Here is a 13,933-nt window from a genome sequence, read left to right as displayed (position 1 = left end):
AAACTATATTCAATAACCTGTGATAAACCATAATAGAAAAGAACTTTTTAAAAAAATGTATGTATATGTATAACTGAATTACTTTGCTGTACAGTAGAAATTAACACTACATTGTAAATCAACTATACTTCAAGAAAACTATGCCTTTTAAAACATTAAGCCTAAAAATTTCATCCATTTTCTTTAAGAAATGGATTATGAAAATCATTTTTGAAATGAGATATTAAATTTATTTAAATCTTGGATTTTCTGTACTTAATAATTTTTCTTAAAGAAAAAATTAAAAACAGGAAGAGCTAGAATATGCCACCAGGACAAAACTGATCGGAAGTGTCTTCAGTCACAGACTCTGGACAACTAGTCTTGTTTTGAATTTTCCAAAGCTTGAAGTCTCCCTGGTACTAGAGGATGAGAATAATGTGACATTGAAAACAGCCAGTCAAAAACAGGGAATCCCAAGTTACCTTTGTTCAGTTTGGTTAAAGCAGCATGTGTCTTTAGCATCTCCAAGTTTTTTAGCAAATGCATCAGCTTGAAAGTCAAATCTGTGGCTTAGGGCTGTTAGGTGAAAAGAAAGACCATCATGATAAGGTGGAAAAATAAACTGGAAGATGATTAAGATGATTAAAAATAAACTGGAAGATGATCCAATAAGTAGTCCAATTAGAGCATAATGGCTGCCATAATAACCAAACACAGCAAAAAGCTCTTTTTCAATCAATTAGTACAGCAAACAAGAAAAAACACAGGAAATAATTCATCTGGCTAATAACGATATTTTTGTGTGTCCCAAATTCCAGTGCCCCAGTTCATGGCTTAGTACAGCAAGCACCTCCTCATTATTACATGTTTGTTTCTTATCCTGTAGTGCCCAAGTTGTAATCCCAACCAGCAGCTTCACTCACCTGCAGAACCAAGTTCTGGGCGTCCCCTGACCAGGGAACTTGACAGAGTGCAGATCCTACGTATTCTAATCCTCAAATGAGGAGTTTTGCTGACCCTAGAGCCTGGCCTTCCCGTATCCAGGCAAGCTGCTGAGTCACGGTCTCTCTCACTATGGAGCATACCCTCTAGATTCATCTGACTAGAAACAATTGTTCTTTTTTTTTTCTAATGTGTTTTGTCCAAAGCTTATAATTATTTCATCAGGAGGGCAGGTCTGATATCAGCTATTCCACCGTTACCAGAAATGAAACTCCATTTTGTTTTTAGATGTGATAATGTTGTTCCAGTTATATCTAAAGAAGAGAAACATTTATTAATTTTGACAAATGTATACTGAAATATTTACAAAGGAAATATATATGTCTGAGATTTGCTTCAAAATATTACAAAAGTGGAGTCTGGATCAAGATGGTAGAGTAGGAGGATTCTGAGCTCACCTCTCTCTGCTCATGGACACACGATAACTACAACTACATACACAACTATTTCTGAGAACAACCTGAAGACTAGCAGAATAGAGTTTCTGAAACTAAGGATATAAAGCAAAGTCCATGTCAAGACAGGGAGGGTGAGCTCGGGCATGGTCTAACCAGAACCCACACCCCTGGTGCAGTGACCCATAAACAGGAGGGGTATCACAACCGTGGAGGTCCCCCCTCCCCAAGAGGCAAGGACTCCAAGCCCCATGTCTGGCTCTTCAGCCCAGGGGACCTGCACCAGGAAGATGAGCCACCATAAGTCTGGCTTGGAAAACCAGTAGGGCTTGCATCTGGGAGACCTGGAAGATTGTGGGAAACCGAGACACCACTCTTGACTCTTGCACAAACTCACTAGCTGATACTCACAGTGCAGAGGCAGCATCTTGAAAAGCACCTGGTTTATATGAGAAGGAAATTCCTTGACTAATTTTAGGTGTGTGCTAGAGAGGCAGGGGTCTGATGGAGCTTTCTCTTGAGATGGAAGTGCTTGCAGGTGCCATTATGATTTTTGTGCATATCTGTCACTCTCCATCAACTTAGCTAATATCCTGTGCCCCACCCCAGAGTTCCCCCAAGGACCCAACCTGCCTAAGTTGCCCATCCAGGCCTGCCCCTTCAACATGGCTCCTGCCCTGTCTCACCCAGTGGGCCGTCTCTACCAGCACTGGCACCCCTCCACAGCAGCTCCCATTCTGTGGGGACAGTCCGGCATGCCAGTGTGCATTATATCTCTATATATAGAGATATAATGGGAATTCATTATGAAGATTCAAAGTGTTTTGTATTTTCCAAGGGTGAGGATGTAGCAAGGCCTCAGAGAAGGATGGTAACAAGGAAGAGAAAAGTATCTGGAAAACAGGAATTATTTGATCTCTATTTTTTTTCTCTGAGAAACTACCCGTTCTTCCTTTTGCTTCTGATTGATAAATAAGGGTACCTTTGGTAAAAGAATATGATTGGCCCAGTTTAAGTCATTCATCTTCTTTCCTGGACATAATCACATGTGTCCAGGAGAGTAGTCTTTTATTTCAAAGTTAACTGCAGCATCCTATTCCTATAGGTAAAAGTATTGATGAATAGATCATACAGAGCCTGAAAGGCATTGCAAAAGTTACCTTGTTCAATGGATATAAGCTGTGTAAACTTAAGCTAACTTTTGTCTGTGTGTATGTCTTTTTCATTTCCCTTTTTTTTTTTAACAAAAACTGGGTTTGAATTTAGAAACAATGTAAAGATAAACAAAATGTTAGAAATATGTGATATGGATCACAAATTAATAATAGTGAGATAAGGAATTAAAAATCTTGCTGGGGGAACTACCAAAAGAGAATCACTGTTAAGAACAGTGTGGCCAGAGTGGCCTTGTAGCCGAGAACAAGAAGGTTGGTCATTAAGAATGAAGCTCGGAGTCAGTCACAGCCACCTTCAGGGTGGATCTGTAACACCAGCAGTTACTGAGGTGGGGCTAAATCATCAAGCCTGAGCTAAGAAACCAGACCCCAAGGTCACCAGCCATAGACTATAGTAGCAGAAAGAGCTAGCTGTCCTGGAGTAAAGCTCAACTAACTGTACCTCAGCAGACACCACCAGTGAAAACACGAATACCAGATCCGTCGCCCTGCAGAGTAGACCAGTAGTAGGTAAAACCTCAGACAGCTCTTACTCCATGAAACATAGTGAAGACCTGTCACTTACGTCCAGATGCCACCTGGGGGAAGACTGAAGGGGAAAGGTGAGGCAGCCCTGATAGAGCCTTGACTTCTAACCTGACTAAATATTTAACATAGAGGGTCTACTTAAAACTGAAAGGTGCTGTTAAAACTGGAAGATGCTGAAATATTGCTGATAAACAACATGTGTCTCCTCACTGCCTAGAAGGATAAGAGTCTGTGACAATGTTTAGGTCAGTTGCATAAAATAATTAAGCTATGATTTTCATGCACATCTGACTATATGTACACTTTGACAATCCAGTTACGTCGGAAAAAGCCTAATAACTTGGATCTAAATGGTAATGGTTATCCCCTAGTAATGGTAATGGATTATCAGCTCATCATAACTTTCCAAATCTAATATTTTGACTAGCCATTTGCTAAAAAATGCCATTAGGATATATGATTAGTCATAAATATGCCAGTTAATTCAATGAGATTTCTGTCCTTTGTTGTTCAACAGAGTCCTTCCTGTTGAAGGACTCCCAAAGAAAAAGTGTTTAATAACTTAGTGCTTTCTGTTTATATTCAGAGAACTTTGTATTCTCTATAAACATTTTTACAAGTGCATAAAACATATTTTGTTCCAGTGCTTCATGATCTAAATTGTGATTCCTTAAAAGCATGGTGGAGCATATATTTTTTTAGAAAACACAGCCCCAGTGATACCCCAAAAGGTGTGCATTTAACCTTTAAGGAACTTACCACATTTGTTCTCTTTAACTGTTATTTGATTTAGCTACTATAGACATCTGCTACAAAGCTCTTTCAACTTTCCATTAAGGCAAATTACTGGAAACCTGGGTTTCTGTGGCAATGAGGGATAGCCCTTATTTTTCCATATCAGTCATCTCAGCAGTGTTAGTCTGGTGGTAAGTGCTAACCAGTATGGGAGTGAAGACTAGCATACCTTTACAAAGCTTTAGATTGTGAATCCTGGGATGGAACCTCTCAGATGGAAAGGCCTGTTTCCATGGCAACAGGAGCAGCTCCTACTGTTTCAGTTTGTCACTCATCATAGCAATGTTTGCCTTGGGAGACTGCGCTAAGCATTTCTAGCCGCATTTTGTTGTGGATTCAAGAGATTGGATGGCGATGCTGCCATGGTTACCAGGGTTTTTGTCTTAGGGGAAATCCTAGAATAAAGTAATCTCTCTGGTTCCAACAGAAATTTTAAATAACTAGCTGTGGAATAGAAAGAAAAGAAGTTGTGATAAGTAATTCCCTTCTGGGACAATGATAACAAAGTCTGACAAGTCTGACTTCCTTTTTTTTCTTTCGGTGCTTGTGGTGATAGGGTGGTTGGAAATGAGAAAATGAGAATTGGGAAAGGTTAAGGAAAATTAGAACAAGAAGGAGAACATAAAATGATTGTTTACCATTTCTTTAAAAAATAAGAACAGAAAAGAGAAGGGCTCAAAGAAAAATGTATAGTAAATATTCATATATTCAAGGAATTTCTTTTATCATTCTCTGTATAACTTAATTTAAATGATTTTCTCCCCACACTTATAAAAATAATTCATTTTCCTAGTCAGATGATGACCTCTTCCCCAGCACTGATCATTTAGGGTGTTGAAGGAATAATATAGAAAAAGGAGAACCTTCAAGCTGACAACATTTTTAAAGATTTTATTTGTTCCTTATTCCCACTCTTCCTGGATCCCAAGATTGATGCAAAGAAAGAAATAGCCATTGAGAATTACAGAAAAGGCTACAACCAATATTGTTATCTTTTCTCAAATTATATGGTTACTATTACATCCCTGGAGTATCAGAACACTGCAAACCTGACAATGATTAGCACAAATTTATTTTATAGAAAATTATTAAAAGCACAGGAAACTGTAGTACAAACATTTACAGATGAACACTTTTTATTATTTTATTTTGATTTCATGATCTCATCTTAGTATTTCTCTTATATAAGATTCTATTATGTGATAAGTATTGAATCAAACGCATTACCTGCATTGTTTCACTTAAATTTCACTAAAAACTTTTGAGGAAATTATTATTATTCCTATATTCAGAGGGATTACAGCTAGCTGGCAGAATTACTTGAAATTAGACACCGAGTTCTACTACTACATCTATCCTAGGATAGAACATCCTCATTTTTTAATCACCCCAAATCAAATCATACTGTGTGTACTCCCTTATTATTTCCTGAGCATGAGTGATCTGTGAATTATCAAGAAGTTGTCAACAGTCAGATGTTATTGTATATGTCTGTAAAGAGTGATAACTTCCTGCTTCATTTGTGGACTTTGACAAATCTTTTACATTGATAGAGTTATAATGCATTCTTTTGATCTCAGCAAATATTTAATGAGCAACTAATTAGTCTGTGATGAACTCTTTAATAGGTTATGAATATATATGATATGCATTGTTTTATCAGAACATTCTTTTGGAAAATACAGCATAAGATACTTGAACTATATTTAATATTTTGGGCCTAGAAATGGAGTGGATGTAGCCACAGTTGATAGGGCACAAAATACCTAGGAGACATCTGAGAAGAAACCGTGTTCTGCCCATATGGCAACGACTGACTGTTCACCCATTGAAACGAGAATTTGGCTCTAACTCCCTAGGCACCTGTTCAATGGTGTATGTTCTCCATAAGTTATATCTCTTAATTCCAATTCTGAGAATAAGTAGAAGGGGGTCTGTAAGAAAATCCAGCTTCCCTCTTTTTGTCTTTTCCTGGATTTTGGTCACATTGCAATAAGAATTATTTTTTTAATGCTATTTTCTCTCAAAAACTTTATTCCCAGCATAAATAACTTCATGAAGAGCTTTTAGAAGAACTTAGTGTGAAATATAAGGCCATTTTGCCAGAAGTAGTCAAGGAATGTACAGTACAGGAGACGTGGTAATTGCAGGTGTTGAGAAACAATTTCATCCTGCATGTATATGTACACATATGTGTATCCATAATTGTGTATGTGTGTGTAAATATATACATAGCTAATACCAAGATTTTAGAATTTTTTTTTTAAGATTTCAGAATTTAATAAGAAGGGTAATGAGAGCCTATAGTAGTGCCTTTGCATAAGTAGTATTCTGTAGATATTTTTGGAATGCATGAATGAATGAACGTCAAGAGAAAATGATGAATATCACTGGACTGCCTTAGTTAAAATGGAAGTTTATTATAAATCTCAACTCAGAGTTTAGAATTTTCATAATCAGTTTTCTTTATTGTATTTCTCCTTTGCTTAATATTCTAGTTGCTTTTACATTTTATGATTAAAAGGTAATTATTTTGTTATAAACAAGTAGTACCAAGATCTATTTTATGTCTTGCATATGTGCATTCTTGAGTTTAGCAAATTGTTTACTCTTTGTCTTCTATCTGGTGCCACCTCCTCGGAACATTCAGCGTTTTTCTTTCATTCAACAAATATTTATGAAGACCTTCTCTGTGCACTATGCTGGGTTTTGATGGAGGGGAGATGAATGGGTGGAGGGGAGATGAATGGGTGGAGGGGAGATGAATTAGTCATACATACATCTGTGAAAGCTCACCTAGAGTATTGTGATTAAAGGTCAGTGCATTTTAAATTATCTTAATTGATGAATATATTAAGATCAATCAAAAGTAAATGCCTACCTTAAAAAAAATTAGCCTAACTTGTAACTTCTAACAATAAATTTGTCATCTGACCATGCACATTTACTGAGCATCAGTTATCTAAGTGAAGCTTTACTGCAGAGAACAGACGTGAATCATAGAATGTCATCCAGAATATGAACTGTCCCATGAACTGCCCAGTGCCCCACAGTCTTGAATTCTGACATTCCATCAGCTTGGCAAAACATTCCTCCCCTGGTCCTCTGTGTCGAGACCCAACTCAAAAATCACTTTCCACTTATGCCTTCCCTGGCAGTTTTGTCTCCAAGAATAGGGTTAGTACCCTTTCTGTGCAGTCCCGTAGCAATCCAACCATAACTCTATTATGGAACAGACTACGTTGATATTTTCATTAAAGTTTTATTTCTAGATAATTTAAAATATACTCAAAGAAACCATGTAGAAAAAGCTGTAATCCAATCTTGGGTGGGGATTTAAAGAAATCTGCTGAGAGCAGAAGCTAATTAAGGTAGAGTATAAAGAATGAACTTTCTCCATCCAGGAAAAAAAAAAAAAAATAAAGAAAAAATCTTTCGAGAGGAAAAAGTCATATGTGCCGAGTTCAGGGATAAGAGGGAGCACCAGACAAACTGAGAAAATGTAAATAGCTTGGGAGGGTAACAGCTTTGAGGAATTTAAGAAGAAGATGCAAAGTTGAGCAGAAATTAAATAATAAAGAGCCTTGTATGCCTCTGAGATTTGACCTTCACACAGAGGATAAAGGCTTGAGAGAGAAAATGATGGTCTCATTTTGATTCACATCTGCTTCCTCTTCCCAACCGGCACTATCTTAATTTAAACAATTAATATGTGAGCAAGAAAAGAAAACCCAGTGAAGGAGATAGAGGAGGAGTTATCATTGACAAGAGACGAATCCTTTGTAGCCAGAAAACTAGAGGATATAAAGTGAAATAGAAGCCAATGCGGAGCTTAGAGTAGGGATCATCAAACTACACCTGTGAGACAAGTCCAGCCCACAGCCTACAAATAAAGTATTATTGGAGCACAGCCAAGTCGACTCATTAATACACTGTCTATGGCCACTTTTACATATGATGGCCAAGTTGAGTAATTGAGACAGACATTATCTCATAAAGTCAAAAATATTTACTATCTGGCTCTTTACAGAAAATGTTTGCCAGTCCTTTTTTTAAAGCAAAAGAGCAGTTGATTAAAAATAGGACTACCAGGAGTCCTTTGGATTTATCAGCAAGTAGGTTTTGGGAGACTCTGTGAGAGGAGTTTTCAGTAAAACAGTTGATGCTAAATATAAAGAATAGGATAAAAGAAAGTGGAGAGAATAAATGCAGTAACCTTCCCACCACCAACTCATTCCTGCCCCATTCTCAGCAATAACATGTATTATCTCCATTCACTGACGAGGAAACAGTTTCAGAGATTTTGAGTAACTTAGCCAAACTTGCACAGCAAGTACTTAGGGGTTGGAACTGGAATCCAGTTCTGTTTAATCAAAACCCATGTTCTTTCTGCTAGATTGGATTTTCCCTAGAATTTAAGTTCGAGAGCCCAGAATTCAAGCCTCATGAAATTGTTTTAGATTCCAAAAATCGTGAACTTAGAAGGCAAAGTATTCTTGCAGAGAAATGAGATATGAAACCTCATCTGTTATCCCTGTCAACATGCACACTGAAGGAGTGAGACTGTTTAATAACTATGTTCAATTAACCCCAAATCATTCTCTCTGCAAATGTAAAAAAATCTTACTCCCCAGACCCTCCTAATTTACAGAAACCACCTACTCAGAGTAAGTTTTCATAGACATAATGGAATTCACTTACAACATCTATTCTAAAATATTTTGCACAGCAAAGAAAATGAATAAATGAAACCTTTTAAATTAATAGCCATTAAGGGAACAATAATAACAACAAATAACAATGGAGAGAGACATTTCTAATGAAAGGAAAGAGAAAACTGGTAGACCAGAACCTTCCTATCCTATAAAGGTCTACATGAAAAACCTGAATAAAAGAATGTAAACAATTTTTTCTAACATGTAATTCACTATTGTCCAAATTCAGAGATTTATGTTAAATGAGACATATTAGCCTCATTCTTCCTCATTCCTTTATCAATTTTCAGGCCAACACTTTTAAGTATGATAGATAGGAGGGAGAGGTTGCTATAATATATGTCACCATTAATTAGAAATTACTTTAAAGCGGTAGCACTCAGTGGGGGCAATTTTGCCCCTCTGGGGACATTTGGAAATGTCTGGAGGCATTCTGGATTGACACAACCTGGGGTAGGGCAGAGTACTACAGACATCTTGTGGGTAGAGGCCAGGGTGCTGTTAAACATCCCACAAAGCACGGGACAGCCTCCTGCAACAAATTATCTGCTGGCCCAAAATTTCAGTTATGCCCAGGTTGACATATGCCACTTTAAAGGAGCACCACTGTAGCACAATGGCATTCCAGCCAATGGCACAGTCTCCAGCATTTCAGACATACTAATTATGCATAGGCAAATGGTATCTGCAAAGTCATGAAATATAACCCTTAAACTCTCACAGTTGGAAAGGACAGCCTAAAAGAAAGAATTATGTAGGGATGATTGAAAGATTAAAAATATTTTATTATATAAAAAATAATAATATATCAATATTACCATGTATGATTTTTAAGAAAAAGTTGTCCTCTTCTTCAAAGATGGTATTACGTATATATCAAACTGTATACATAAACCCTTTGGACAGCAGCCTATAGCTGCATAAAAACAGTACATTAAAGACCCGTATGAGGCATGTTGCCAATTCATCCACAAAGAGAGAGATAAATGTGTGACTGAAAAAGTACTTGTCGAACACAAGCTGCAGCTGTGTCTAACTAATACCTAATTACTCAACTAGAACATATTATACATCAGGCAGAAAAAAGGTGGGTAATTTGCTATCATCTACTGAGATGATTTACCAAATTACTGCATAAAAATACACTTAGCTCATATTAAAGTTATGACACTAACCAAACACAAGCATATTCAGAATTAATGGTGATTTGACCTAACTTTCCTTTGTGGGGATTTAGAAAATATACTCCACAGGAATAAACCAAAGATAGTATAAAAATCTTAACTGGAAACCTGAAATTGATATCAGAATTCTTCCGGAACTAGTATAAAAGATTTCAATAGGGCTTCCCTGGTGGCTCAGTGGTTGGGAGTCTGCCTGCCGATGCAGGGGACGCGGGTTCGTGCCCCGGTCCGGGAGGATCCCGCATGCCGCGGAGCGGCTGGGCCCGTGGGCCATGGCCGCTGGGCCTGCGCGTCTGGGGCCTGTGCTCCGCAGCAGGAGAGGCCGTGGTGGTGGGAGGCCCGCGTACCGAAAAAAAAAAAAAAAGATTTCAATAAAGTTTGGTACTCAAAAACTATAATATGGGAAAATGTCAATAATAATTTAAAAATAAATTACATTTGTTACTGTTTTGGTTACTTATCTGTTATAAAGCAAATTTATATACAGATATTCGTGTATAATTTAATCTGAACAGAAATGTAATGGTGATGAACACTATCTTCTTGGATCTTAATAATAAACTCTATGGAGACGTGAATTGGAGAAAATTCTTCTGACAGCTAACTTTGTCATCAAGTGAGCACTAGAAACGTCCTCTGGTAAATAGGTTCATTGCTCTTAATTCTTCACTTCTGTCCTGTATTCGAATTACTCCATACCATTTGTCACAGGACTTTGCATTACCTCGCACTAATGAATATGTTTCCTCATTCAACTGATGTTGAGTTTAGCCGCATGACTTGTTTGTCCAATAGCATGTGGATTAAAGTGATGGGCCCTAGACACAAGCTGAAGCCTTTAAAGGCATTTCATAACTCTGCTCACCTTTTTTGTTTTCATGCCATTTGCCATTAGAGAAACATGCCTCACGTGACTATTAACTAATTAGAGAAATGCAGAGCCGACCCACGACTTGAAAGCAAAGAAGGTATTTGTCGTTGTAAGCCAGTGAGATTTTTGAACTTGTTTGTTAACAGCAGAAATTACTATTTCCCTTAATAAAGGCTTTTCCAGAAACGTTTATACTATGGATGTTTCATGTTTACCGCCCCAGCATTTGTCTCCCTGATTTTTAATCGAAGATCCACCTTCATTCCATATCTTTAGGAAGGAGTTTCTGGAGTAAACCAAGTCTTGGCATTTTTCTGGTCACTGTAATTTGATTCAGTTATGGACATAAGATTTTAGTTTGGCCAATCACAATAAATTTCAGGACTTCTGGAAAAGCTACCAGAAAAGAATTTCACTGTTTCCTTATAGTCTCTTACTAGAAGAATGGGAAGTTTAAGCTGCTTTCCGACATCTTCCTGACACAAGGAGAAATCTAGTACTACCTAGACTTAAGCCAACCAAGTTGAAAATAGAGTCAAGAAACAGAAAGAAACAAATCCTGAGGATGTGGCTCAGTCTCTGAACCCAACTATACTTGAAAATTAATCTAGCTCTGGATATTTATATGTGTTGACAATTTCCATTTATTCCTTAATCTAATTTTAATTGAGTTAATGGTCTCTGACCACAGAGAGCTTCCTAAAGGATACAGTATCTATGGTGTCAATTTAAAGGATAAGAAATAGAGAAAATATTTTTTTTGTCTTTTTAAAAATTAATTAATTTGTTTATTGAGGTAACACTGATTTATAACATTATATGAGTTTCATGTGCACAGCATTATACTTCTACTTCTGTATACCCTACAATGTGCTCACAAGACAAGAAATAACAAGTGTTGGTGAGGATGAGGTTGGTGGGAATATAAATTGGTGCAGCCACTATGAAAGTCAGTATGGAGGTTCCACCCAAAAAATTTAGACTAGAACTACCATATGATCCCGTTATCCCACTTCTGGGCATTTATCCAGAGAAAATATTTTTCTTAAACACAATTTTCCTTTATTTGAACTGAAACACTCAGTTATTCTGTAATGTGTACAAAAAGAAGAATTTATCGCAGGAACAGAATAATTATAAAAGCATATGCAAAATACATGTCTAAATCTTCTATTCATATAATTTTCTTGTAAAAGTGAGTATCATTTTGACATAATTATAGTTTATCCAAATCCCAATGTAAAATTAACATTTCAAAGATATAATAGAATTATAATATTTTTCCTGCAGGCCAAAATATTTTATCAGTTCAACCTAAATTTATAATCTTCCAAACTTCACAGGAAGTATAAGAGACTATCTAAGGGAGGCGGGGCTGCCGAGGAGGAGCAGGAGGGGCGCCTGGCTTCCGGCAGCTGCGGGGGGGCCTGTCCCGGAGGTGGCGGTGGCGCCATCTTGTCGAAGGGGGGATCAGGAAGTGTGGACGGCGGGGGCGACAGTGGAGCCTGGAGCGGAGGCCGGAGGCTCCTGCCCGCCGGCCCTGGGGCAGCAGCAGCAGCCAGGGCCGCGGCAGCAGCTGGGGGGGCCGGGGGGAGGGGGACAGTCCCGGGATGGGGGCGGGGCCCGGAGCCGGGGCCCTGCCTGGGTGAGGAGCTGAAGCTGCTCCAGTTCCTTCTCCCCCGCGGCCTCGAGCGCTTCCGCATTGCCTGCGCCTTCCTGGACCAGCTGAGATGCGAGTTCCCGCTGGCTGAGGCCAGAGGGGCCGGGACGAGGGCCGCGCCCGGACTGCATCTCTCCCCACAGGGGTCGGTGCCTGGGGATCCCGTCTGCATCCACTGCAACATCACGGAGTCATACCCAGCTGTGCCCCCCATCTGGTCAGCGGAGTCCAGTGACGCTAACTTGGCTGCTCTCTTGGAGAGGCTGGTGGACATAAAGAAGGGGAATACTCTGCTGTTGCAGCATCTGAAGAGGATCATCTCCGACCTGTGTAAACTCTGTAACCTCCCTCAGCATCCAGATGTGGAGATGTTGGATCAGCCCTTGCCAGAAGAGCAGTGTACACAGGAAGATGTATCTTCGGAAAGTGAAGATGAAGAGATGCCTGAGGACACAGAAGACCTAGATCACTATGAAATAAATGAGAGAAGAAGCGCCAGCTGAGGGCAAGAAATCTGAAGATGACGGCATTGGAAAAGAAAACTTGGCCGTACCAAAGAAAATTAAAAAGACCCAGAGGCAAGATTACTTAAATGGTGCGGTGTCTGGCTCGGCGCAGGCTACTGACCAGGTGATGAAGGAGCTCAGGGATATATACTGGTCACTGAGGTTCAAAGGCAGAAACTATACAGTCGAACTCGTGAATGACAGCCTGTATGATTGGAATGTCAAACTCCTCAAAGTTGACCAGGACAGTGCTTTGCACAACCATCTCCAGATCCTCAGAGAAAGGAGCCGACTTCATCCTACTTAACTCTTCTTTTACAGATAACTTTCCCTTTGACGTGCCGTTTGTCAGGGTTGTGTCTCCAGTCCTCTCCGAGGGTATGTTCTGGGCGGAGGTGCCATCTGCATGGAACTTCTCACCAAGCAGGGCTGGAGCAGTGCCTACTCAGTAGATCATGCAGATCAGTGCCACACGGGTGAAGGGAAAAGCACGAGCGCAGTTTGGAGCCAACAAATCTCAGTACAGCCCGACAAGAGCACAGCAGGCCTACAAGTCCTTGGTGCAGATCCATGAAAAAAACGGCTGGTACACACCCCCGAAGGAAGATGGCTAACCCGGGAATGCCATCCCCTTCCTCCTTCCCTAGGCATCACTAGACCAATTACCTTTTTTTTTTTTTTTTTTTTTGCCCTACGCGGGCCTCTCACTGTTGTGGCCTCTGCCGTTGCGGAGTACAGGCTCTGGATGCGCAGGCTCAGCGGCCATGGCTCACGGGCTCGGCCGCTCCGCAGCATGTGGGACCCTCCCGGACCAGGGCACGAACCCCCATCCCCTGCATCGGCAGGCGGACTCTCAACCACTGTGCCACCAGGGAAGCCCCAGGGAAGCCTCTGGACCAGTTACCTTTGAATGCTGTATTTGGATCTCCCTCTGCCTCTGTGGTTCCCTCCCTCACTTTTCCTGGACATGATCGCTCTGCCTATTGCAGGACAATGATGGCTATTCTAAACGCTAAGGAAAAAAAAAAAAAACAGACACAGAACTGTTTCAAGTACTCAAGACTGACTTACAGACCAACCAGCCACCTGGCTGGAACCTTTGCTAGCAGGCATTCTTATA

The 13,933-nt window shown here is 39.6% G+C and overlaps 2 pseudogenes; one reads left to right on the top strand and one right to left on the bottom strand.

Moving 5' to 3' along the window:
* Positions 1 to 357: 357 nt before the first annotated feature.
* On the bottom strand, positions 358 to 1,806 carry LOC132432924 (CAAX prenyl protease 1 homolog; annotated as a pseudogene).
* Positions 1,807 to 3,377: 1,571 nt separating this feature from the next.
* LOC132432923 (ubiquitin-conjugating enzyme E2 Q1 pseudogene) lies at positions 3,378 to 13,579 on the top strand (annotated as a pseudogene).
* Positions 13,580 to 13,933: the final 354 nt, after the last annotated feature.

Source organism: Delphinus delphis, chromosome 10, assembly GCF_949987515.2.
Source record: "Delphinus delphis chromosome 10, mDelDel1.2, whole genome shotgun sequence".
NCBI classification, from domain to species: Eukaryota; Metazoa; Chordata; class Mammalia; order Artiodactyla; family Delphinidae; genus Delphinus; species Delphinus delphis.
This window is presented reverse-complemented; position numbering and strand designations above follow the sequence as displayed.